This window comes from Cygnus atratus, chromosome 27 (assembly GCF_013377495.2).
Source record: "Cygnus atratus isolate AKBS03 ecotype Queensland, Australia chromosome 27, CAtr_DNAZoo_HiC_assembly, whole genome shotgun sequence".
Taxonomy (NCBI): domain Eukaryota; kingdom Metazoa; phylum Chordata; class Aves; order Anseriformes; family Anatidae; genus Cygnus; species Cygnus atratus.
The window spans coordinates 4,326,480-4,351,571 of NC_066388.1; the positions used below are offsets into that span (position 1 = coordinate 4,326,480).

The following is a 25,092-nucleotide window of genomic DNA, read 5'->3' on the forward strand; positions in this document are numbered from 1 at the left end:
CCCCATTCAAGATTTCCCATCCCAATAATTTCCCATCCCAAGAGAGATTTCCCTACCCCGATGCTTTTCCTTTCCAGTGATTTCCTCCCCAAGGAAAATTTCCCATCCCAATGCCTTTCCTCCCCAAGGAAGGTATCTCATCCCAATGCTTTGCCTTCCCACGGAAGCTTTCCCATCCCAAGGAAGATTTCCCATCTCTTTCATTTCCTAGCCCCATGGATTTCCAGCCCAAGGAAGTCTTCCCATCCCAGCAATCATTTCTCATCCCACTCATCATTTCCCATGCCCGTGATTTCCCGTTTTCACCATCCAAAGGACAGCTTAGCCAGCCCACAGCTAGAGAGAGATCCCAACAGGGATTTGTACGATTCTGTTAGATGCAAGGGCATGGACACTCGGCGTGCTAACGATTGCACTTTATTCCAGACCAACACAGGTCACCGGTACCAGCGATTCAAAGATCGATAGCCCAATTTCTTTAAGTGGTATATTCTTTATTGCAGCGCTGGATGCACGGGGGATCTCTCCGCCTGTCGTGCATACCTGAAGTGAAAAGCCATCCCAAATTTATACAGCAGAGTGATGAATATTTTATTAATGCCTATACATATTCATTATCTAACCCCACCTACTCTCCCTTCTCATGCTAATTAGTTTTTTGTGTCCTGCGTCTGCGCAGATCCTCTCATCAATTCTGGGCAGTGGTCGTCGGGCTGTGGGTGGTGGTCTCAGAGAGGAAGGCCATAAGTCTTCCTCACAGCGTACTTTTCACCCTTGGTCAGGATTCTGCTGAGTTTGCTTTCTTCCTAAGCGCAAGGACTGGTTTTTGCTAATTATTTCTTTATCTTGTGTTCCAATGTCCAGTTTGAGATATATTGTCCTCCAATGTCCTGTTTGAAATATATTGTCCATACCTCTGTTTCCTGTCCTGTACATAATGGTCTGTTTTCATTTGATTCCTCCTTTATCTCAACTTCTCTCATCACCAGGAATACTGTGACGAATGAGGTGAATGTGTAGATACCAAGCTCTGTAACAAGGCCATGGGGACGAGAAATGGCGATAAAGCGGAAATCATTTGCGCTAATAACTAATGCACTGGGTGACGCCACTCCAGCGCCGATGACGTCAGTGGCCGGCGGACCGCCGCGGTGCCTTCCGCCAGGGGGCGCGGTGCGGTGGCGGCCTCCTGGTGACGTCACGCCCGCGTGACGTCACGGCGGTGCCCAACGCTCCCTCCACCCCCCTCCCTCCCCCGTTCCCCCCCCCCACACGATCCCCGCGGTCGGGCCGCGGCTGCTCCCCACCCCCCCCGGTCCCCCGGTGCCCAGCGCCGCCCGGAGCTCCCCAAAGCAGCTCCGGCACCGAGCGCCCCCGGTCCCCGCAGGCCGCACAGCCCCCCACAGCTCCCCCATAACCCCCCACAGCCCCCCCAGAGCGCCCCAGAGCCCCCCACAGCTCCCTCAGAGCCCCCCCACAGCCCCTTCACAGCTCCCCCACAGCCCCCCACAACCCCACCCACAGCCCCCTCACAGCAGCCCCCCCACAGCTCCCCACACTCCCCCACAGCCCCCCGAAAGCCCCCCCACAGCCCCCCCGGCCTGGCCCAGGGTCCCGGGCTCGCATCCTGCCCGCAGCACGGGTCCAGCACCAGGGGCGGGGGGCTGGAGTCGAGGTTCCCCCGCACGTTTTGCGGCTGTCGTCCCCCCCCCCCCCGAGAAAAAATAAATAAATAAATAAATAAATAAATAAAAGCCCTTTGCGGGGGGTGCTGGAGCAAATGGGAGGGGGGGGCACCGGGCGCTGCCCGCCCACCCCCCCGCGAGGCCCCAGGCAGGGCTCCGGGGGCCGGGCTCAGCCGGGAGAAGCGGCTCGGCCCCGGCAGTCCCACCCCGCGGCGGGGCGGGGGCCGTGCCGAGCCCTGCCCCGGCCGTGCCGAGCCGTGCCGAGCCGTGCCCCGCCGCCGCCCGGGCTCCCCCGGGACTGCCGGTGAGTGCCGGGCCCCCTGCGGTTCCCCCCCCCCGCCCCGGTTCCCCCGGGCGGCTCCGCGGGCCTGGGGCAGCCCCGGGCCGGGCCGAAGCGCCGGGGCCGGGCCTGCGGGGACAGCCCCGGAGGGCGCGGGCCGGGGGTGGGGGGGGGCCCGGTCACGGGAAGGGGGCGCGGGGCCGGTGCCCCCCGTGTGGCTTCCGAGCCCCGCTGCGCCCTGTGGCGGCTGCGGGCCCTCCCCGCTGGGCGCTGCGGAGGGGTTTGGGGCGCTGCCGCTCGCTGGGGTCCCCGGGCAGCCCTGGGGGTCCCCGGGTATCCCTGGGGGGCAGCACAGGGCTAGGGGGGAGCAGGCTGGCTGGTCTGGCCCCGGGAGAAGCCGGAGGTGCCCCCCAGCGAAGGGACGAGCCCGCTGGGTGCCCTGGGGTTTTCCACCGCAGGTCCTGGGTGCGGGGCTGGCAGCGTCCCTGTGCTCCGAGGCTGGGGTAAAAGGCTTGGGGTCACATCCTGCGGAGCTGTGGGTGCTCAGCGCACGGTCAGGGAAACACGGCCGGGTGTTGGAATCGGCCAGAACACGCCCAAGTTTCGGCTGTTCTCTGAGAAACGATGTTCGCGTTGGATTCTGCTTTTAAAGGGCATCGGCGCAGACTGAGAAATTCCGTGCTTCTCCGATAAAGCCTGCCGTGAAAAAAGCTCGGCTGTGGCAGAGCTTGGAATAAGGGAGGGGATGCGTTCTGCCACCTGGCCACTGTGCCTTGAGCCCGTTCCAAGGCAGGGCACCAGGCGTGGTGTGTCAGCAAGCCCAGCCCTTCGGTGCGGTTTGGAGCAAACGCGATCGGGACGGGGTTAGCCGGGGCACCTTGGTGCCTTGCTAGCTGGCTGTATGCGTGCGTAATTGAATTCTTCAGCACACAGAGTTAAGCGTTCCTCCGGCCCTGAAGCTGTTTTTTGCCGTTTGAGCTGTGGGCCAGGGGTTGTGGTAAGCGGCAGAGCAGTGGCAAATCCGACCGAGCAGTTCCTTCCTTCCCTGCACTAGCAAAGGGAGCGCGCAGGGGAGCTTTATCCTTCCGGTGCCCTGGCTTGAGCTGCTGATGGGGACGCTGCTGCCTGTGGAAGGTGTTCAGGGGCAGGGACCATTGCCAAAAAAGTGCTGAGCTCTTGCGCCTGTAAGCTCAGTGCCTTTTTCCTTATGGCACCACAGACACAAACATGCTGGAACAAAAAAGCGTTTCCAGCTTGCACAGCAGGGTTAGCACCGCTGCCTTTTGCAGGGCTCTGCTCTTTTTATTCCCAGGGATGTTTAATGTGGATGAAGAAATCGGAATCTTTAACACAGTCACTCTTCAGTGTGACATTGCTGTTTTATTGCTGCTGTGGTTTCCTATCGCAGGGCCGTTTGCCCTGAATCCAGCGTATGTATCATTTCCTTCAGTTTGGCTTTCCTTCTGCCATCGTATTTCACTCAAAACTTTTCTGCCTCTCTTCCTCTTTTCCTTGTTTATTGACATTTCTTTTGCCATCAAATCTACTTGTTAAACCAGCTCGTTCTGCTTCTGTGTACAAACCAACTGAACGGTAAAAGTGTTGGAAAAGCTTCTGTGAAATTCTAAGCCATTATTTAGGTTCTGGGTAAAGCAAATGAAAAAAAGAAATAGAAAGCTGCCTTTAGCTTTCCGTAAGAGATTTTCCTGCGGTCTAGGTCATAATGTGTCCGCTGCTATCTCCCGGCCCCTCTCCGCTCTCCGCCGGGCAGCACCGAGGCGTACCCGTGCTCGGCCTCGGCGGGGCCACCCCGGCAAGGAGCCGCCGCTAACACCGGAGCCTCCTCCCGGGACCCACCGGCACCGCCGGAGGAAGCCGCCGGGGCAGAGCCGTTCCCGAGCTCCCGCCGCTCCAGGAACTCGGCGGCCGCCAGCAGCAGCTGGATGCGGCCCCCGGGGTCGCCGCCGCCGCCGCCTCCTCCTCCTCCCCCCCCGCTGCCGCCTCCGCCGCCGCCGCCATCGCAAGCTGGGACCCCCCCATGACCCCCCCACGGAGCAGGGCCCCCCCAAAATCCCCCCCCCAGGGCCAAAGCCCCCCCCCCAGGCAGGGAACCCCCCCAGGACCGCCCCCAGGATCCCCCCCCAGGCAGGGGTACCCCCAAGACCTCCCCCCCCCCAGAAGCTGGGACCCCCCCCAAAATCCAAACCTCAGGGCCAGGGCCTATCCCACAGGCCCGAAACCCCCCCAGGCCCCCCCCCCCAAAAAAAATCAGGACCCCTCCCAGACAGGGGAACCCCAAAATCCCCCCCCAGAAGGAGGGACCCCCCAAAAAATCCCCCCCAGGTGCCCCCAAGGAAGCACCCCCCACAACCCAAACACCCAAGAGACCCCCCCAAAAGCTGGGGACACCCCAAAACAGAACCCCCCCAAAAGGGCCCCCTGCCCCCCAAAAGGGCCCCCTGCCCCCCAAAAAAGGCCCCCCCCTTTAAGACAAGGCCCCACTGAGGTGCGGGGGGGGCCCACACCCCAAAACCCGGCCCTGCCCCGGGGTGACTCACCCCAGAGAACCAGATAAACGTGGCTGGGGGGGGGCCGGGGGCGTCACCCCCCAAAAAAATAAAACAAAACACACCAAAAAAAAAAGTCTGGGTGTTTTAGGGGCGACTGCAGTCAACCAGCTCATCCCGAAACCTCCTGCCTCCTCCTGTACCCAAAAAGTGTTTTTTTTTCCCCTGTTTTTTGTGCCCAGGGTTGGCCAAGGTGGGGGGTGGTTAATTAGCGGAGCCCTAACGAAGCGCAGCGGCTCGGAAATCCCTGGCCTTATCGCGGGGCAGCAGGCAGCCGGCGGGACGGGGCGCGACGGGGAGATTACGGGCCGCTGGCGGCGTCACCGTGCCCGGGGTGTCACCGTCCCTCGGGTGTCACCGTCCCTGGGGTGCCCCAAGTCCCAACGAGGCTGGGATTTAGGAAGGCGTCTCCGCTGTGACAGCCCAAAACATTGAGCAGGACCTTCAAAAGACCAAAAATAAAATCCACATTTTTTACAGCGAGGGCTCCAACCCCACAATTTTGATAGCAAAGACTCCAGTCCCTCAGTTTTTTAAAGCAAAGCCCCAATCCCACAATGTTTTAAAGCAAAGTCTCCAACCCCACAATTTTTAAAGCTCCAACCCCACATTTTTAAAGCAAAGGCTCCAATCCCACATTTTTGATAGCAAAGCTCCAATCCCTCAATTTTTAAAAGCAAGTCTCCAATCCCACAATTTTGATAGTAAAGATCCCAATCCCACATTTTTTTCCAGCAAAGGCCCCAGTCCCGGGCTGGACGCACTCATCTACGTCTTAATTTATTCGATAACCTCGTGTGTTTGCTGGGAATTAGAGGGCTTTTAGGCATCAGGACCCTCCCCGCAGACGTCTTTGCGGTGTCCCCATAGGGTGCAGCAGCAAGGGGGCACCAGCCCCATTTCCCCCTTTTTTTTTTTTAGGGGGAAAAAAGGCAAATATTTCCTGGGGCCTCCGTTGCCCCACCCGCGGTTCCTCTCCGGGATGAGACGAGCCCGAGGTGGGGCCGGCGGCTCCTGGGGCTGTGCTGCCACCTCCTGGGGCTGTGCAACCTGCCTTCGGTCGGGACCCCCCCATTTCCCATCCCCACGTTGCCCATCCCTGAGTGGGGAACACTGAAGAGGGCGAGGGGCAAGCGACACATCTGTTCGCTCATGTCCCCCCATCCTGAGTGAACATGCAGAGAATCGGAAGGAAAATAAAAACCCATAGGCATTGATAAAGAGTTTAATAATAGAGGAATAGAAAATAATAAAAATAATACAAGAAATTCAAAAGACAATCAATAACATTTATTAATGTCAACAATTTTTCCCAGCCTAATGATCTCCTATCACCACCGTGATCACCCGTCCTAGCAATTTCCCATCCCATCATTTCACACTAATGAATTCCCATCACCGTCATGACTTCCCATCCCACTGATCATTTCCTATCCCAGCAACCTCCCATTGCTGATCCCAAGGCTCAGTTCCCAACTCCATCCATCCATCCATCCATCCATCCATCCACCCGCCCATCCACCCATTTTCTCCCGTCCGTGCTGGCCATGCCCACATCCATTCACGGACTGAGCATGGGCAGCGGGAGCGGGCTGCATCCCGCTCGGCATCCCACTGCCAGAACAACTGCAGGCAGAGGCGCTGCTGAGTGAACACCTACACGAGAGTAATTTCAGAAAGAAGGCAATAAAGCAGAGAAAGGACCGGAAAAGAAGAAATAAGTTTTCAATCCCTGCCATTTTGTGTCCCAACAAGCAGTTCCCATGCCCAAACTTGCCCATCCCAGGTATTGCCCAGCCCAACAGCTTCCATCGCAACACTCCCAACACTCATTCGTGACCCCCCCATTTCCCATCCCCCCCGCCGTTGCCCATCCCTGACAGTGAGAAACACTGCCTAGCTCCAGCACTAAAGAAGGGTAAGGGCAAGCGAGAGGGGCAAGGGCTGAAGAGCGCGGCTGAAGCTGGAGCAGGCGCCTGCAGAGGTCTCTGTGCCTGCGTGCTGAGCTCAGCACCACTGGGTGCTGCAGGGGCCGTCGAGGAGCGCAGGCTCACGGGTAGCCGTAATACTTGGCTATGGCCCTGTCTTTCTGCCGCTGCGCGAAGAATTGCACAGGGCCGATCTTCGTCTGCTGGGCCGCCCGCTGCCGCTCCTCCTGGGCCAGCTTCTTCAGGCGCTCCCGCTCAGGACGCTGCTGCGGCGTGATGGGCACCGACGCCTCCTGCTCCTCCAGCGGCGTGGGCGCCGCGTGGCTGCGCGCCCAGGGCCCCACGCAGGGCACGTAGTCCACGCGGGGCCGTGCCGGGGGCTGCAGCGTGCGTGGCTGTGTGGGCAGAGCCCCCCGCTGCGCTTGGCCCCCCGCGGCCGGCAGGCACGGCGCTCTGGGCGCCTGCTCTAGGGCAGCGTCCCCTGTTGACGCCGTGCTGCCTGGTGGTGCCGGCACCACCTTTTCTTTGCCGCCAGCTGGGGACTGGGGGGCAGCGGGCGCAGCGCTGGAGCCTGGCACTGTCGGCGGGGCCCTGGGCATGCTGCTGGGGCCGCCGGAGGTGGGCTGCGGCTGCGCACAGGGCAGCTGGCGCACTGGCCCCAGCGCCTTCGCCCTGGCCCCCAGCGGCTGCAAAGTCTCGCTGGGGGTCTTTGTCCCCAGGTGCTGGCGCTGCAGCATCTTGGCCCTGACGGCTTGGGGACAGAGCCTGTCCTGGGGCCGCACGGCACGGGGCTCCCCGCTCGGAGTCTCCGGCAGCAGCCGTGCTCTGCGGGGAGGCGGCGACGCTGCTCCTTGCCCCCCAGCAGCCCCCGGGCTTCGGGCTCTCTTGCTGCGCGCCCGGGAGTTGTCGGTCGCTGGCTGCTGCCTGCCGCTGCCCTCTTGCCTGCTGCTGCCACGGCGTCCTGGGGCCTTGGACATGCCGGCGTCCCTGGCACGGCGTCCCTGGCAAGGCGTCTTGGGGCCTTCGACACCCTGGCCCAGCAGCATCTTCCTCTCCTTGCCGGGGGGTTTCTCTGTTGCTGGCCTCTTGTGCTGGGAGCTCTCCGCTGTCCCGGGGGTGCTGGTGGGCGCGGGGCGCTTGGCCCCCCGCTTGGTGCCGGTGGACGCAGGGGCAGCCAGGGGGCTCTTGAGGGGACCCAGGGGGCATTTGGGCAGGGGTCTCCTCTGGTCACTGAGGACCTTGGAGTTGGGGTGGTTCTTGAGGGAACTCTGGGGGGGTTTGGGCAGGGGTCTACTAAGGGAACTGAGGACTTGGGTGTCAGGGGACCTCTTGGGGGGACTCAGGGGTGGATTGGGTAGGGGTCTACTACGGGCACTGGGCAGGGGACGGGCTGCAGAGCTGAGGGGGGGGCTCGCTGCCGGCACAACAGGGGACTGCACCGACAGCCCGCCCCCAACCTTCTCGGGGTACACCCCAGGGGTTGAGGGTACCTCACCGAGGGCTCCTGTGGCTTCCAGTCCCTGCGTGCTCGGCTCCTCGATGTCCTCGGAGAGGTCGGGCAGCTGGGAGAGGAAGCGGCTGAGGGCAGGACTGCTGGGGACACCGGGGAAGGCGTCCTGGGGCTCCACGGCCTCGAGCCAGCTGAGCAGCTCCTCCATGCCGGGGATGTCCAGGTCGGCCAGGAGCTGGTCCTGCGCGTGCTGCAGCTGCTGGCTGTCCCCTGCCAGCTCTGGAAAGGCCTCGGCGAAGGCATCAGGGCCCAGCTCGGGCAGCTGCGGGGGCTCCTCAGGCACCTCCGGGGCTGTCGCCGCTGAGGACGACGCAAGAAAATCCCCCAAGACGGGCGATGTCAGCTTTCCCATGGCTCATGGGTGTGGGGCGACAAGTGGCCGGCTGTGCCAGCGCCAAACTCACCATGGGGCGTCGCCGTCTGGGTGCTGCAGGTTGATGGAGCCAGGAAAGGCTCGGGGGGAGTGGGGTGAGGCAGCGGGGGCCCCTGGTCCTTGCTGAGCCCCACGGCGCGGTCGCAGGGCTCCGGCAGCTGCCCCTGGCTGCTGGTCACGGTGCGGGGCGTGGGGAGCGCCTGCCCCCGGAGCCGAGGCCCCGGGACGAGGGGTGGCGGGGGGCCGGGGTGGGCGGGGGCCTGCAACAGGCAGGTGCCTGCGGGGTGCAGGGGCTCCCCGTGGAGCACGGCCCTGGGCCCCAGCCCCAGCGCATGGTGGGGCACCAGTGTCCCCGTCACCGTGGGCTGTCCCCACTGGCAGACAGGGGCACGGGAGGAGCGGTGTGGGGGAGCTGCACCAGCTGCAGGTTATGCCCCACGGCGGGGAGCTGCACCAGCTGCAGGTGGTGCCCCTCGGGTGGGAGGTGCCCCCCAGGCGGCAGCTGCACCACGGCTGGGAGCTGCAGCACCTGCCCCTGGACCCCCGGCACCACGTGCCAGACGGTGGCCTGGGGCAGCGCGTAGGGGAGGGTGGGTACCTGGGGGGGCTGCAAGGGCACCGCCATCGCTGCGGGGAAGGAGGGCAGCAGCCAGGCAGCCACCGTTGGCGGCTCAGCTGGGACAACGAAGGGGGAGTTGGGCATCTGCGGCACCGGCGGCAGCCGTCTGGGGAATCTCTCTGTGAGGAAAAAGGGCGCTGGGCTGAGCTCTCGGGCGCTGGGCTCGCCGGCAGGGCCGCAGCCCCGGGAGGAGCGGGAGCCCGCTGCTGTACCTGCCATGGTCGCTGGAGAGTGGGGGCGGTTCGTTGGGGAGCCCGGCCAACGGGGGTTCCATCCCAACGGCTGACCAGCCCCGTCGCCGCCATCTTGGTGGTGATTGCAAGTTTCTCTACCCCAGCGGGCTTCCCAGCGCAATCATTTTCCATCCCCGTGAGCCTTTCCCGTCCCAGTCATCATTTGCCAGGCCCAGGAGGGTTTCGCGCTCCAACACTTTCCCCTCCCAAGGATTTTCCATCCCAAGACTTTTCATCCTCCCGGTGATTTCCCATCCCGACGATTTCACGGCCCAACAGATTCCCATGCAAAATAGTTCCCATCAGCACGAAGCGTTTCTTAATCCAATGAGATCTCATCCCAAAGACTTCCCATCCCTTGGATTTCTTTTCCAAGTATTTCCTACCCCAATGAATCTTACCCACCCCATTCAAGATTTCCCATCCCAATAATTTCCCATCCCAAGAGAGATTTCCCTACCCCGATGCTTTTCCTTTCCAGTGATTTCCTCCCCAAGGAAAATTTCCCATCCCAATGCCTTTCCTCCCCAAGGAAGGTATCTCATCCCAATGCTTTGCCTTCCCACGGAAGCTTTCCCATCCCAAGGAAGATTTCCCATCTCTTTCATTTCCTAGCCCCATGGATTTCCAGCCCAAGGAAGTCTTCCCATCCCAGCAATCATTTCTCATCCCACTCATCATTTCCCATGCCCGTGATTTCCCGTTTTCACCATCCAAAGGACAGCTTAGCCAGCCCACAGCTAGAGAGAGATCCCAACAGGGATTTGTACGATTCTGTTAGATGCAAGGGCATGGACACTCGGCGTGCTAACGATTGCACTTTATTCCAGACCAACACAGGTCACCGGTACCAGCGATTCAAAGATCGATAGCCCAATTTCTTTAAGTGGTATATTCTTTATTGCAGCGCTGGATGCACGGGGGATCTCTCCGCCTGTCGTGCATACCTGAAGTGAAAAGCCATCCCAAATTTATACAGCAGAGTGATGAATATTTTATTAATGCCTATACATATTCATTATCTAACCCCACCTACTCTCCCTTCTCATGCTAATTAGTTTTTTGTGTCCTGCGTCTGCGCAGATCCTCTCATCAATTCTGGGCAGTGGTCGTCGGGCTGTGGGTGGTGGTCTCAGAGAGGAAGGCCATAAGTCTTCCTCACAGCGTACTTTTCACCCTTGGTCAGGATTCTGCTGAGTTTGCTTTCTTCCTAAGCGCAAGGACTGGTTTTTGCTAATTATTTCTTTATCTTGTGTTCCAATGTCCAGTTTGAGATATATTGTCCTCCAATGTCCTGTTTGAAATATATTGTCCATACCTCTGTTTCCTGTCCTGTACATAATGGTCTGTTTTCATTTGATTCCTCCTTTATCTCAACTTCTCTCATCACCAGGAATACTGTGACGAATGAGGTGAATGTGTAGATACCAAGCTCTGTAACAAGGCCATGGGGACGAGAAATGGCGATAAAGCGGAAATCATTTGCGCTAATAACTAATGCACTGGGTGACGCCACTCCAGCGCCGATGACGTCAGTGGCCGGCGGACCGCCGCGGTGCCTTCCGCCAGGGGGCGCGGTGCGGTGGCGGCCTCCTGGTGACGTCACGCCCGCGTGACGTCACGGCGGTGCCCAACGCTCCCTCCACCCCCTCCCTCCCCCGTTCCCCCCCCCACACACGATCCCCGCGGTCGGGCCGCGGCTGCTCCCCACCCCCCCCGGTCCCCCGGTGCCCAGCGCCGCCCGGAGCTCCCCAAAGCAGCTCCGGCACCGAGCGCCCCCGGTCCCCGCAGGCCGCACAGCCCCCCACAGCTCCCCCATAACCCCCCACAGCCCCCCCAGAGCGCCCCAGAGCCCCCCACAGCTCCCTCAGAGCCCCCCCACAGCCCCTTCACAGCTCCCCCACAGCCCCCCACAACCCCACCCACAGCCCCCTCACAGCAGCCCCCCCACAGCTCCCCACACTCCCCCACAGCCCCCCGAAAGCCCCCCCACAGCCCCCCCGGCCTGGCCCAGGGTCCCGGGCTCGCATCCTGCCCGCAGCACGGGTCCAGCACCAGGGGCGGGGGGCTGGAGTCGAGGTTCCCCCGCACGTTTTGCGGCTGTCGTCCCCCCCCCCCCCCGAGAATAAATAAATAAATAAATAAATAAATAAATAAATAAATAAATAAAAGCCCTTTGCGGGGGGTGCTGGAGCAAATGGGAGGGGGGGGCACCGGGCGCTGCCCGCCCACCCCCCGCGAGGCCCCAGGCAGGGCTCCGGGGGCCGGGCTCAGCCGGGAGAAGCGGCTCGGCCCCGGCAGTCCCACCCCGCGGCGGGGCGGGGGCCGTGCCGAGCCCTGCCCCGGCCGTGCCGAGCCGTGCCGAGCCGTGCCCCGCCGCCGCCCGGGCTCCCCCGGGACTGCCGGTGAGTGCCGGGCCCCCTGCGGTTCCCCCCCCCCGCCCCGGTTCCCCCGGGCGGCTCCGCGGGCCTGGGGCAGCCCCGGGCCGGGCCGAAGCGCCGGGGCCGGGCCTGCGGGGACAGCCCCGGAGGGCGCGGGCCGGGGGTGGGGGGGGGCCCGGTCACGGGAAGGGGGCGCGGGGCCGGTGCCCCCCGTGTGGCTTCCGAGCCCCGCTGCGCCCTGTGGCGGCTGCGGGCCCTCCCCGCTGGGCGCTGCGGAGGGGTTTGGGGCGCTGCCGCTCGCTGGGGTCCCCGGGCAGCCCTGGGGGTCCCCGGGTATCCCTGGGGGGCAGCACAGGGCTAGGGGGGAGCAGGCTGGCTGGTCTGGCCCCGGGAGAAGCCGGAGGTGCCCCCCAGCGAAGGGACGAGCCCGCTGGGTGCCCTGGGGTTTTCCACCGCAGGTCCTGGGTGCGGGGCTGGCAGCGTCCCTGTGCTCCGAGGCTGGGGTAAAAGGCTTGGGGTCACATCCTGCGGAGCTGTGGGTGCTCAGCGCACGGTCAGGGAAACACGGCCGGGTGTTGGAATCGGCCAGAACACGCCCAAGTTTCGGCTGTTCTCTGAGAAACGATGTTCGCGTTGGATTCTGCTTTTAAAGGGCATCGGCGCAGACTGAGAAATTCCGTGCTTCTCCGATAAAGCCTGCCGTGAAAAAAGCTCGGCTGTGGCAGAGCTTGGAATAAGGGAGGGGATGCGTTCTGCCACCTGGCCACTGTGCCTTGAGCCCGTTCCAAGGCAGGGCACCAGGCGTGGTGTGTCAGCAAGCCCAGCCCTTCGGTGCGGTTTGGAGCAAACGCGATCGGGACGGGGTTAGCCGGGGCACCTTGGTGCCTTGCTAGCTGGCTGTATGCGTGCGTAATTGAATTCTTCAGCACACAGAGTTAAGCGTTCCTCCGGCCCTGAAGCTGTTTTTTGCCGTTTGAGCTGTGGGCCAGGGGTTGTGGTAAGCGGCAGAGCAGTGGCAAATCCGACCGAGCAGTTCCTTCCTTCCCTGCACTAGCAAAGGGAGCGCGCAGGGGAGCTTTATCCTTCCGGTGCCCTGGCTTGAGCTGCTGATGGGGACGCTGCTGCCTGTGGAAGGTGTTCAGGGGCAGGGACCATTGCCAAAAAAGTGCTGAGCTCTTGCGCCTGTAAGCTCAGTGCCTTTTTCCTTATGGCACCACAGACACAAACATGCTGGAACAAAAAAGCGTTTCCAGCTTGCACAGCAGGGTTAGCACCGCTGCCTTTTGCAGGGCTCTGCTCTTTTTATTCCCAGGGATGTTTAATGTGGATGAAGAAATCGGAATCTTTAACACAGTCACTCTTCAGTGTGACATTGCTGTTTTATTGCTGCTGTGGTTTCCTATCGCAGGGCCGTTTGCCCTGAATCCAGCGTATGTATCATTTCCTTCAGTTTGGCTTTCCTTCTGCCATCGTATTTCACTCAAAACTTTTCTGCCTCTCTTCCTCTTTTCCTTGTTTATTGACATTTCTTTTGCCATCAAATCTACTTGTTAAACCAGCTCGTTCTGCTTCTGTGTACAAACCAACTGAACGGTAAAACTGTTGGAAAAGCTTCTGTGAAATTCTAAGCCATTATTTAGGTTCTGGGTAAAGCAAATGAAAAAAAGAAATAGAAAGCTGCCTTTAGCTTTCCGTAAGAGATTTTCCTGCGGTCTAGGTCATAATGTGTCCGCTGCTATCTCCCGGCCCCTCTCCGCTCTCCGCCGGGCAGCACCGAGGCGTACCCGTGCTCGGCCTCGGCGGGGCCACCCCGGCAAGGAGCCGCCGCTAACACCGGAGCCTCCTCCCGGGACCCACCGGCACCGCCGGAGGAAGCCGCCGGGGCAGAGCCGTTCCCGAGCTCCCGCCGCTCCAGGAACTCGGCGGCCGCCAGCAGCAGCTGGATGCGGCCCCCGGGGTCGCCGCCGCCGCCGCCTCCTCCTCCTCCCCCCCCCGCTGCCGCCTCCGCCGCCGCCGCCATCGCAAGCTGGGACCCCCCATGACCCCCCCACGGAGCAGGGCCCCCCCAAAATCCCCCCACCAGGGCCCAAAGCCCCCCCCCCAGGCAGGGAACCCCCCCAGGAAACCCCCCAGGATCCCCCCCCAGGCCAGGGGTACCCCAAGACCTCCCCCCCCCCAGAAGCTGGGACCCCCCCCCAAAATCCAAACCTCAGGGCCAGGGCCTACTCCCACAGGCCCGAAACCCCCCCAGGCCCCCCCCCCCCCAAAAAAAATCAGGACCCCTCCCAGACAGGGGAACCCAAAATCCCCCCCCAGAAGGAGGCACCCCCCCAAAAAAATCCCCCCCAGGTGCCCCAAGGAAGCACCCCCCACAACCCAAACAACCCAAGAGACCCCCCCCAAAAAGCTGGGGACCACCCCAAAACAGAACCCCCCCAAAGGGCCCCCTGCCCCCCAAAAGGGCCCCCTGCCCCCAAAAAGGCCCCCCCCTTTAAGACAAGGCCCCACTGAGGTGCGGGGGGGGCCCACACCCCAAAACCCGGCCCTGCCCCGGGTGACTCACCCCAGAGAACCAGATAAACGTGGCTGGGGGGGGGCCGGGGGCGTCACCCCCCCAAAAAATAAACCAAAAACACACCAAAAAAAAAGTCTGGGTGTTTTAGGGGCGACTGCAGTCAACCAGCTCATCCCGAAACCTCCTGCCTCCTCCTGTACCCAAAAAGTGTTTTTTTTTTCCCCTGTTTTTTGTGCCCAGGGTTGGCCAAGGTGGGTTGGGGGTGGTTAATTAGCGGAGCCTAACGAAGCGCAGCGGCTCGGAAATCCCTGGCTTTATCGCGGGGCAGCAGGCAGCCGGCGGGACGGGGCGCGACGGGGAGATTACGGGCCGCTGGCGGCGTCACCGTGCCCGGGGTGTCACCGTCCCGTCGGGTGTCACCGTCCTGGGGTGCCCCAAGTCCCAACGAGGCTGGGATTTAGGAAGGCGTCTCCGCTGTGACAGCCCAAAACATTGAGCAGGACCTTCAAAAGACCAAAAATAAAATCCACATTTTTTTACAAGCGAGGGCTCCAACCCCACAATTTTTGATAGCAAAGACTCCAGTCCCTCAGTTTTTTAAAGCAAAGCCCCCAATCCACATGTTTTAAAGCAAGTCCTCCAGGCCCACAATTTGATAGCAAAGGCTCCAACCCCACAACTTTTAAAGCAAAGGCTCCAACCCCACAATTTTGATAGCAAAGGCTCCAATCCCACATGTTTTTTTTACAGCAAAGTCTCCAATCCCTCAATTTTTAAAAGCAAGTCTCCAATCCACAATTTTGATAGTAAAAGGATCCAATCCCACATTTTTTCGGCAGCAAAGTCCCCAAGTCCCGGCTGGACGCACTCATCTACGTCTTAATTTATTCGATAACCTCGTGTGTTTGCTGGGAATTAGAGGGGCTTTTATGGCTATCAAGGACCCGCCCCGCAGACGTCTTTGCGGTGTCCCCATAGGGTGCAGCAGCAAGGGGGCACCAGCCCCATTTCCCCTTTTTTTTTTTAGGGGGAAAAAAAAGGCAAAATATTTCCTGGGGCCTCCCCGTTGCCCCACCCGCGGTTCCTCTCCGGGATGAGACGAGCCCGAGGTGGGGCCGGCGGCTCCTGGGGCTGTGCTGCCACCTCCTGGGGCTGTGCAACCTGCCTTCGGTCGGGACCCCCCCATTTCCCATCCCCACGTTTGCCCATCCCTGAGTGGGGAACACTGAAGAGGGCGAGGGGCAAGCGACACATCTGTTTCGCTCATGTCCCCCCATCCTGAGTGAACATGCAAGAGAATCGGAAGGAAAATAAAAACCCATAGGCATTGATAAAGAGTTTAATAATAGAGGAATAGAAAATAATAAAAATAATACAAGAAATTCAAAAGACAATCAATAACATTTATTAATGTTCAACAATTTTTTCCCAGCCTAATGATCTCCTATCACCACCGTGATCCACCCGTCCTAGCAATTTCCCATCCCATCATTTCACACTAATGAATTCCCATCGCCGTCATGACTTCCCATCCCACTGATCATTTCCTATTCCCAGCAACCTCCCATTGCTGATCCCAAGGCTCAGTTCCCAACTCCCCATCCATCCCATCCATCCATCCATCATCCATCCATCCACCCGCCCATCACCCATATTTCTCCCGTCCGTGCTGGCCATGCCCACATCCATTCACGGACTGAGCATGGGCAGCGGGAGCGGGCTGCATCCCGCTCGGCATCCCACTGCCCAGAACAACTGCAGGCAGAGGCGCTGCTGAGTGAACACCTACACTAGAGTAATTTCAGAAAGAAGGCAATAAAGCAGAGAAAGGACCGGAAAAGAAGAAATAAGTTTTCAATCCCTGCCATTTTGTGTCCCAACAAGCAGTTCCCATGCCCAAACTTGCCCATGCCCAGGTATTGCCCAGCCCAACAGCTTCCATCGCAACACTCCCAACACTCATTCGTGACCCCCCATTTCCATCCCCCCCGCCGTTGCCCATCACTGACAGTGAGAAACACTGCCTAGCTCCAGCACTAAAGAAGGGTGAAGGCAAGCGAGAGGGGCAAGGGCTGAAGAGCGCGGCTGAAGCTGGAGCAGGCGCCTGCAGAGGTCTCTGTGCCTGCGTGCTGAGCTCAGCACCACTGGGTGCCTGCAGGGGCCGTCGAGGAGCGCAGGCTCACGGGTAGCCGTAATACTTGGCTATGGCCCTGTCTTTCTGCCGCTGCGCGAAGAATTGCACAGGGCCGGATCTTCGTCTGCTGGGTCCGCCCGCTGCCGCTCCTCCTGGGCCAGCTTTCTTCAGGCGCTCCCGCTCAGGACGCTGCTGCGGCGTGATGGGCACCGACGCCTCCTGCTCCTCCAGCGGCGTGGGCCGCCGCGTGGCTGCGCGCCCAGGGCCCCACGCAGGGCACGTAGTCCACGCGGGGCCGTGCCGGGGGCTGCAGCGTGCGTGGCTGTGTGGGCAGAGCCCCCCGCTGCGCTTGGCCCCCCGCGGCCGGCAGGCACGGCGCTCTGGGCGCCTGCTCTAGGGCAGCGTCCCCTGTTGACGCCGTGCTGCCTGGTGGTGCCGGCACCACCTTTTCTTTGCCGCCAGCTGGGGACTGGGGGGCAGCGGGCGCAGCGCTGGAGCCTGGCACTGTCGGCGGGGGCCCTGGGCATGCTGCTGGGGCCGCCGAGAGGTGGGCTGCGGCTGCGCACAGGGCAGCTGGCGCACTGGCCCCAGCGCCTTCGCCCTGGCCCCCAGCGGCTGCAAAGTCTCGCTGGGGTCTTTGTCCCCAAGGTGCTGGCGCCTGCAGCATCTTGGCCCTGACGGCTTGGGGACAGAGCCTGTCCTGGGGCCGCACGGCACGGGGCTCCCCGCTCGGAGTCTCCGGCAGCAGCCGTGCTCTGCGGGGAGGCGGCGACGCTGCTCCTTGCCCCCCAGCAGCCCCCGGGCTTCGGGCTCTCTTGCTGCGCGCCCGGGAGTTGTCGGTCGCTGGCTGCTGCCTGCCGCTGCCCTCTTGCCTGCTGCTGCCCACGGCGTCCTGGGGCCTTGGCCATGCCGGCGTCCCTGCACGGCGTCCCCTGGCAAGGCGTCTTGGGGCCTTCGACACCCTGGCCAGCAGCATCTTCCTCTCCTTGCCGGGGGGTTTCTCTGTTGCTGGCCTCTTGTGCTGGGAGCTCTCCGCTGTCCCGGGGGGTGCTGGTGGGCGCGGGGCGCCTTGGCCCCCCGCTTGGTGCCGGTGGACGCAGGGGCAGCCAGGGGGCTCTTGAGGGGACCCAGGGGGCATTTGGGCAGGGGTCTCCTCTGGTCACTGAGGACCTTGGAGTTGGGGTGGTTCTTGAGGGAACTCTGGGGGGGTTTGGGCAGGGGTCCTACTAAGGGAACTGAGGACTTGGGTGTCAGGGGACCTCTTGGGGGACTCAGGGGTGGATTGGGTAGGGGTCTACTACGGGGCACTGGGCAGGGGACTGGCTGCAGAGCTGAGGGGGGGGCTCGCTGCACGGCCACAACAGGGGACTGCACCGACAGCCCGCCCCCAACCTTCTCGGGGTACACCCCAGGGGTTGAGGGTACCTCACCGAGGGCTCCTGTGGCTTCCAGTCCCTGCGTGCTCGGCTCCTCGATGTCCTCGGAGAAGGTCGGGCAGCTGGGAGAGGAAGCGGCTGAGGGCAGGACTGCTGGGGACACCGGGGAAGGGCGTCCTGGGGCTCCACGGCCTCGAGCCAGCTGAGCAGCTCCTCCATGCCGGGGATGTCCAGGTCGGCCAGGAGCTGGTCCTGCGCGTGCTGCAGCTGCTGGCTGTCCCCTGCCAGCTCTGGAAAGGCCTCGGCGAAAGGCATCAGGGCCCAGCTCGGGCAGCTGCGGGGGCTCCTCAGGCACCTCCGGGGCTGTCGCCGCTGAGGACGACGCAAGAAAATCCCCCAAGACGGGCGATGTCAGCTTTCCCATGGCTCATGGGTGTGGGGCGACAAGTGGCCGGCTGTGCCAGCGCCAAACTCACCATGGGGCGTCGCCGTCTGGGTGCCTGCAGGTCGATGGAGCCAGGAAAGGCTCGGGGGGAGTGGGGTGAGGCAGCTGGGGGCCCCTGGTCCTTGCTGAGCCCCACGGCACGGTCGCAGGGCTCCGGCAGCTGCCCCTGGCTGCTGGTCACGGTGCGGGGCGTGGGGGAGGCCTGCCCCCGGATGCCGAGGCCCGGGACGAGGGTTGGCGGGGGGCCGGGGTGGGCGGGGGCCTGCACACGCAGGTGCCTGCGGGGTGCAGGGGCTCCCCGTGGAGCACGGCCCTGGGCCCCAGCCCCAGCGCTATGGTGGGGCAACCAGTGTCCCCGTCACCGTGGGCTGTCCCCACTGGCAGACAGGGGCACACGGGAGGAGCGTGTGTGGGGGAGCTGCACCAGCTGCAGGTATGCCCCACGGCGGGGAGCTGCACCAGCTGCAGGTGTGCCCCTCGGGTGGGAGGTGCCCCCAGGCGGCAGCTGCACCACGGCGGGGAGCTGCAAGCACCTGCCCCTGGACCCCCGGCACCACGTGCCAGACGGTGGCCTGGGGCATCGCGTAGGGGAGGGTGGGTACCTGGGGGGGCTGCAAGGGCAACCGCCATCGCTGCGGGAAGGAGGGCAGCAGCCAGGCAGCCACCGTTGGCAGGCTCAGCTGGGACAACGAAGGGGAGTTGGGCATCTGCGGCACCGGCGGCAGCCGTCTGGGGAATCTCTCTGTGAGGAAAAAGGGCGCTGGGCTGAGCTCTCGGGCGCTGGGCTCGCCGGCAGGGCCGCAGCCCCGGGAGGAGCGGGAGCCCGCTGCTGTACCTGCCATGGTCGCTGGAGAGTGGGGCGGTTCGTTGGGGAGCCCGGCCAACGGGGGTTCCATCCCAACGGCTGACCAGCCCCTCGCCGCCATCTTGGTGGTGATTGCAGTTTCTCTACCCCAGCGGGCTTCCCAGCGCAATCATTTTCCATCCCCGTGAGCCTTTCCCGTCCCAGTCATCATTTGCCAGGCCCAGGAGGGTTTCGCGCTCCAACACTTTCCCCTCCCAAGGATCCATCCGATTTTCCATCCCAAGACTTTTCATCCTCCCGGTGATTTCCCATCCCGACGATTTCACGGCCCAACAGATTCCCATGCAAAATAGTTCCCATCAGCACGAAGCGTTTCTTAATCCAATGAGATCTCATCCCAAAGACTTCCCATCCCTTGGATTTCTTTTCCAAGTATTTCCTACCCCAATGAATCTTACCCACCCCATTCAAGATTTCCCATCCCAATAATTTCCCATCCCAAGAGAGATTTCCCTACCCCGATGCTTTTCCTTTCCAGTGATTTCCTCCCCAAGGAAAATTTCCCATCCCAATGCCTTTCCTCCCCAAGGAAGGTATCTCATCCCAATGCTTTGCCTTCCCACGGAAGCTTTCCCATCCCAAGGAAGATTTCCCATCTCTTTCATTTCCTAGCCCCATGGATTTCCAGCCCAAGGAAGTCTTCCCATCCCAGCAATCATTTCTCATCCCACTCATCATTTCCCATGCCCGTGATTTCCCGTTTTCACCATCCAAAGGACAGCTTAGCCAGCCCACAGCTAGAGAGAGATCCCAACAGGGATTTGTACGATTCTGTTAGATGCAAGGGCATGGACACTCGGCGTGCTAACGATTGCACTTTATTCCAGACCAACACAGTCACCGGTACCAGCGATTCAAAGATCGATAGTCCAATTTCTTTAAGTGGTATATTCTTTATTGCAGCGCTGGATGCACGGGGGATCTCTCCGCCTGTCGTGCATACCTGAAGTGAAAAGCCATCCCAAATTTATACAGCAGAGTGATGAATATTTTATTAATGCCTATACATATTCATTATCTAACCCCACCTACTCTCCCTTCTCATGCTAATTAGTTTTTTGTGTCCTGCGTCTGCGCAGATCCTCTCATCAATTCTGGGCAGTGGTCGTCGGGCTGTGGGTGGTGGTCTCAGAGAGGAAGGCCATAAGTCTTCCTCACAGCGTACTTTTCACCCTTGGTCAGGATTCTGCTGAGTTTGCTTTCTTCCTAAGCGCAAGGACTGGTTTTTGCTAATTATTTCTTTATCTTGTGTTCCAATGTCCAGTTTGAGATATATTGTCCTCCAATGTCCTGTTTGAAATATATTGTCCATACCTCTGTTTCCTGTCCTGTACATAATGGTCTGTTTTCATTTGATTCCTCCTTTATCTCAACTTCTCTCATCACCAGGAATACTGTGACGAATGAGGTGAATGTGTAGATACCAAGCTCTGTAACAAGGCCATGGGGACGAGAAATGGCGATAAAGCGGAAATCATTTGCGCTAATAACTAATGCACTGGGTGACGCCACTCCAGCGCCGATGACGTCAGTGGCCGGCGGACCGCCGCGGTGCCTTCCGCCAGGGGGCGCGGTGCGGTGGCGGCCTCCTGGTGACGTCACGCCCGCGTGACGTCACGGCGGTGCCCAACGCTCCCTCCACCCCCCTCCCTCCCCCGTTCCCCCCCCCCACACGATCCCCGCGGTCGGGCCGCGGCTGCTCCCCACCCCCCCCGGTCCCCCGGTGCCCAGCGCCGCCCGGAGCTCCCCAAAGCAGCTCCGGCACCGAGCGCCCCCGGTCCCCGCAGGCCGCACAGCCCCCCACAGCTCCCCCATAACCCCCCACAGCCCCCCCAGAGCGCCCCAGAGCCCCCCACAGCTCCCTCAGAGCCCCCCCACAGCCCCTTCACAGCTCCCCCACAGCCCCCCACAACCCCACCCACAGCCCCCTCACAGCAGCCCCCCCACAGCTCCCCACACTCCCCCACAGCCCCCCGAAAGCCCCCCCACAGCCCCCCCGGCCTGGCCCAGGGTCCCGGGCTCGCATCCTGCCCGCAGCACGGGTCCAGCACCAGGGGCGGGGGGCTGGAGTCGAGGTTCCCCCGCACGTTTTGCGGCTGTCGTCCCCGGCCCCCCCCCCCCCCCGAGAAAAATAAATAAATAAATAAATAAATAAATAAAAGCCCTTTGCGGGGGGTGCTGGAGCAAATGGGAGGGGGGGGCACCGGGCGCTGCCCGCCCACCCCCCCGCGAGGCCCCAGGCAGGGCTCCGGGGGCCGGGCTCAGCCGGGAGAAGCGGCTCGGCCCCGGCAGTCCCACCCCGCGGCGGGGCGGGGGCCGTGCCGAGCCCTGCCCCGGCCGTGCCGAGCCGTGCCGAGCCGTGCCCCGCCGCCGCCCGGGCTCCCCCGGGACTGCCGGTGAGTGCCGGGCCCCCTGCGGTTCCCCCCCCCCGCCCCGGTTCCCCCGGGCGGCTCCGCGGGCCTGGGGCAGCCCCGGGCCGGGCCGAAGCGCCGGGGCCGGGCCTGCGGGGACAGCCCCGGAGGGCGCGGGCCGGGGGTGGGGGGGGGCCCGGTCACGGGAAGGGGGCGCGGGGCCGGTGCCCCCCGTGTGGCTTCCGAGCCCCGCTGCGCCCTGTGGCGGCTGCGGGCCCTCCCCGCTGGGCGCTGCGGAGGGGTTTGGGGCGCTGCCGCTCGCTGGGGTCCCCGGGCAGCCCTGGGGGTCCCCGGGTATCCCTGGGGGGCAGCACAGGGCTAGGGGGGAGCAGGCTGGCTGGTCTGGCCCCGGGAGAAGCCGGAGGTGCCCCCCAGCGAAGGGACGAGCCCGCTGGGTGCCCTGGGGTTTTCCACCGCAGGTCCTGGGTGCGGGGCTGGCAGCGTCCCTGTGCTCCGAGGCTGGGGTAAAAGGCTTGGGGTCACATCCTGCGGAGCTGTGGGTGCTCAGCGCACGGTCAGGGAAACACGGCCGGGTGTTGGAATCGGCCAGAACACGCCCAAGTTTCGGCTGTTCTCTGAGAAACGATGTTCGCGTTGGATTCTGCTTTTAAAGGGCATCGGCGCAGACTGAGAAATTCCGTGCTTCTCCGATAAAGCCTGCCGTGAAAAAAGCTCGGCTGTGGCAGAGCTTGGAATAAGGGAGGGGATGCGTTCTGCCACCTGGCCACTGTGCCTTGAGCCCGTTCCAAGGCAGGGCACCAGGCGTGGTGTGTCAGCAAGCCCAGCCCTTCGGTGCGGTTTGGAGCAAACGCGATCGGGACGGGGTTAGCCGGGGCACCTTGGTGCCTTGCTAGCTGGCTGTATGCGTGCGTAATTGAATTCTTCAGCACACAGAGTTAAGCGTTCCTCCGGCCCTGAAGCTGTTTTTTGCCGTTTGAGCTGTGGGCCAGGGGTTGTGGTAAGCGGCAGAGCAGTGGCAAATCCGACCGAGCAGTTCCTTCCTTCCCTGCACTAGCAAAGGGAGCGCGCAGGGGAGCTTTATCCTTCCGGTGCCCTGGCTTGAGCTGCTGATGGGGACGCTGCTGCCTGTGGAAGGTGTTCAGGGGCAGGGACCATTGCCAAAAAAGTGCTGAGCTCTTGCGCCTGTAAGCTCAGTGCCTTTTTCCTTATGGCACCACAGACACAAACATGCTGGAACAAAAAAGCGTTTCCAGCTTGCACAGCAGGGTTAGCACCGCTGCCTTTTGCAGGGCTCTGCTCTTTTTATTCCCAGGGATGTTTAATGTGGATGAAGAAATCGGAATCTTTAACACAGTCACTCTTCAGTGTGACATTGCTGTTTTATTGCTGCTGTGGTTTCCTATCGCAGGGCCGTTTGCCCTGAATCCAGCGTATGTATCATTTCCTTCAGTTTGGCTTTCCTTCTGCCATCGTATTTCACTCAAAACTTTTCTGCCTCTCTTCCTCTTTTCCTTGTTTATTGACATTTCTTTTGCCATCAAATCTACTTGTTAAACCAGCTCGTTCTGCTTCTGTGTACAAACCAACTGAACGGTAAAACTGTTGGAAAAGCTTCTGTGAAATTCTAAGCCATTATTTAGGTTCTGGGTAAAGCAAATGAAAAAAAGAAATAGAAAGCTGCCTTTAGCTTTCCGTAAGAGATTTTCCTGCGGTCTAGGTCATAATGTGTCCGCTGCTATCTCCCGGCCCCTCTCCGCTCTCCGCCGGGCAGCACCGAGGCGTACCCGTGCTCGGCCTCGGCGGGGCCACCCCGGCAAGGAGCCGCCGCTAACACCGGAGCCTCCTCCCGGGACCCACCGGCACCGCCGGAGGAAGCCGCCGGGGCAGAGCCGTTCCCGAGCTCCCGCCGCTCCAGGAACTCGGCGGCCGCCAGCAGCAGCTGGATGCGGCCCCCGGGGTCGCCGCCGCCGCCTCCTCCTCCCCCCCCGCTGCCGCCTCCGCCGCCGCCGCCATCGCAAGCTGGGACCCCCCCATGACCCCCCCACGGAGCAGGGCCCCCCCAAAATCCCCCCCCCAGGGCCAAAGCCCCCCCCCCAGGCAGGGAACCCCCCCAGGACCGCCCCCAGGATCCCCCCCCAGGCAGGGGTACCCCCAAGACCTCCCCCCCCCCAGAAGCTGGGACCCCCCCCAAAATCCAAACCTCAGGGCCAGGGCCTATCCCACAGGCCCGAAACCCCCCAGGCCCCCCCCCCCAAAAAAAATCAGGACCCCTCCCAGACAGGGGAACCCCAAAATCCCCCCCAGAAGGGACCCCCCAAAAAATCCCCCCCAGGTGCCCCCAAGGAAGCACCCCCCACAACCCAAACACCCAAGAGACCCCCCCAAAAGCTGGGGACACCCCAAAACAGAACCCCCCCAAAAGGGCCCCCTGCCCCCCAAAAAAGGCCCCCCCCTTTAAGACAAGGCCCCACTGAGGTGCGGGGGGGGCCCACACCCCAAAACCCGGCCCTGCCCCGGGGTGACTCACCCCAGAGAACCAGATAAACGTGGCTGGGGGGGGGCCGGGGGCGTCACCCCCCAAAAAAATAAAACAAAACACACAAAAAAAAAAGTCTGGGTGTTTTAGGGGCGACTGCAGTCAACCAGCTCATCCCGAAACCTCCTGCCTCCTCCTGTACCCAAAAAGTTTTTTTTTTCCCCTGTTTTTTGTGCCCAGGGTTGGCCAAGGTGGGGGGGGGTTAATTAGCGGAGCCCTAACGAAGCGCAGCGGCTCGGAAATCCCTGGCCTTATCGCGGGGCAGCAGGCAGCCGGCGGGACGGGGCGCGACGGGGAGATTACGGGCCGCTGGCGGCGTCACCGTGCCCGGGGTGTCACCGTCCCTCGGGTGTCACCGTCCCTGGGGTGCCCCAAGTCCCAACGAGGCTGGGATTTAGGAAGGCGTCTCCGCTGTGACAGCCCAAAACATTGAGCAGGACCTTCAAAAGACCAAAATAAAATCCACATTTTTTACAGCGAGGGCTCCAACCCCACAATTTTGATAGCAAAGACTCCAGTCCCTCAGTTTTTTAAAGCAAAGCCCCCAATCCCACAATGTTTTAAAGCAAAGTCTCCACCCCACAATTTTGATAGCAAAGCTCCAACCCCACAACTTTTTAAAGCAAAGCTCCAACCCCACAATTTTGATAGCAAAGGCCCAATCCACATTTTTTTTACAGCAAAGTCTCCAATCCCTCAATTTTTAAAGCAAGTCTCCAATCCCACAATTTTGATAGTAAAGATCCCAATCCCACATTTTTTTCCAGCAAAGGCCCCAGTCCCGGGCTGGACGCACTCATCTACGTCTTAATTTATTCGATAACCTCGTGTTTTGCTGGGAATTAGAGGGCTTTTAGGCATCAGGACCTCCCCGCAGACGTCTTTGCGGTGTCCCCATAGGGTGCAGCAGCAAGGGGGCACCAGCCCCATTTCCCCCTTTTTTTTTTTAGGGGGAAAAAAGGCAAATATTTCCTGGGGCCTCACGTTGCCCCACCCGCGGTTCCTCTCCGGGATGAGACGAGCCCGAGGTGGGGCCGGCGGCTCCTGGGGCTGTGCTGCCACCTCCTGGGGCTGTGCAACCTGCCTTCGGTCGGGACCCCCCCATTTCCCATCCCCACGTTGCCCATCCCTGAGTGGGGAACACTGAAGAGGGCGAGGGGCAAGCGACACATCTGTTCGCTCATGTCCCCCATCCTGAGTGAACATGCAGAGAATCGGAAGGAAAATAAAAACCCATAGGCATTGATAAAGAGTTTAATAATAGAGGAATAGA

General features: G+C 61.7%; 1 protein-coding gene across 4 annotated transcripts in view; it reads left to right on the forward strand.

Moving 5' to 3' along the window:
* ANXA4 (annexin A4) overlaps positions 1–25,092 on the forward strand; it is a 76,965-nt gene that overhangs the window by 7,721 nt on the left and 44,152 nt on the right. Inside the window, exon 1 of one of the 4 annotated variants that reach the window (XM_050715814.1) lies at positions 1,872–1,989. The exons of 1 other annotated variant lie outside the window; for it this stretch is intronic. The gene's annotated coding sequence lies outside the window, so the exon portion shown is untranslated. Of the gene's footprint in view, positions 1–1,871; positions 1,990–11,482; positions 11,601–21,189; positions 21,308–25,092 lie in introns of those variants that run through there. 2 more of the 4 variants (XM_050715816.1, XM_050715815.1) reach the window with 2 other exon arrangements.